The following is a 913-nucleotide window of genomic DNA, read 5'->3' on the forward strand; positions in this document are numbered from 1 at the left end:
GAACCATGAGATGTACAGATGTTAATTAGTACTCAAATTAAAGCTATTTCAATGTGATAGAATCTTGTTTATGACGTTAATCTTCATAGGAGTTGTTTTTTTTCGCAATATTTTCAAAATAAATTCTCTTAAAACTCTCAAAATAAATAAATATTCTTCATAGAAATGTTGATTTCTAGAAGTTCAGAATTATGTTTTACTTATGAAAAAATAAGTTTTACTAATCCTTTGACGTATATATGCCTGCCTGCACTCAAAATAAAGCTAGTTTGACTTACTATAAAGTAGTCTATGGCACTTGTCTTCGTAGGGGTACTTTTTATGATATTCACATATGAATATAAATTTGTCAAATGAAAATTTGTCCGAACAACTATAAATCAATTTATTTTAGCAAATTTCATGAAAGTTACTAGTCCTACGAAAGTAAACGTTACGTTACTTATTACATTATAGCTCATTAAACTAGCTTTAATTTGAGTGCTAATAGACATCTGTACGCCACATAGTTCCTCAGATATAGATTTTTCAAAATAAATTAAATAACTACTGATATTTCAGTACGTTCCATACAACATTTTTATGAAATGTTACTTTTTAAAAAGCTATATCGAGAACTATTGAACGTAAATAGGGGTAATATTTTTTATGATGTTTGCATATTATATGAATTTTGCATATGAAATTTTGTCTGAACAACTAGAACTCTTTTATAGTACATTAAACTACCTTAAATATAAGTACTAATGGACATCTGCACGTCTTATGGTTCCTCAGACATAAAGCTTATTTTGGATAAATTCACTGACTACTAATTTTTCGTAATTTTGTTATGAAATGTTGCTTTTAAAAAACTGTATCTCGAGATTTATTGGACGTAAATAGCTCTATTAGGCCTCATATTTTAGCAAAT

The sequence above is a fragment of the Halyomorpha halys genome, unplaced genomic scaffold (genome assembly GCF_000696795.3).
Source record: "Halyomorpha halys isolate HHAL.00 unplaced genomic scaffold, Hhal_1.1 Scaffold14.1, whole genome shotgun sequence".
Taxonomy (NCBI): Eukaryota; Metazoa; Arthropoda; class Insecta; order Hemiptera; family Pentatomidae; genus Halyomorpha; species Halyomorpha halys.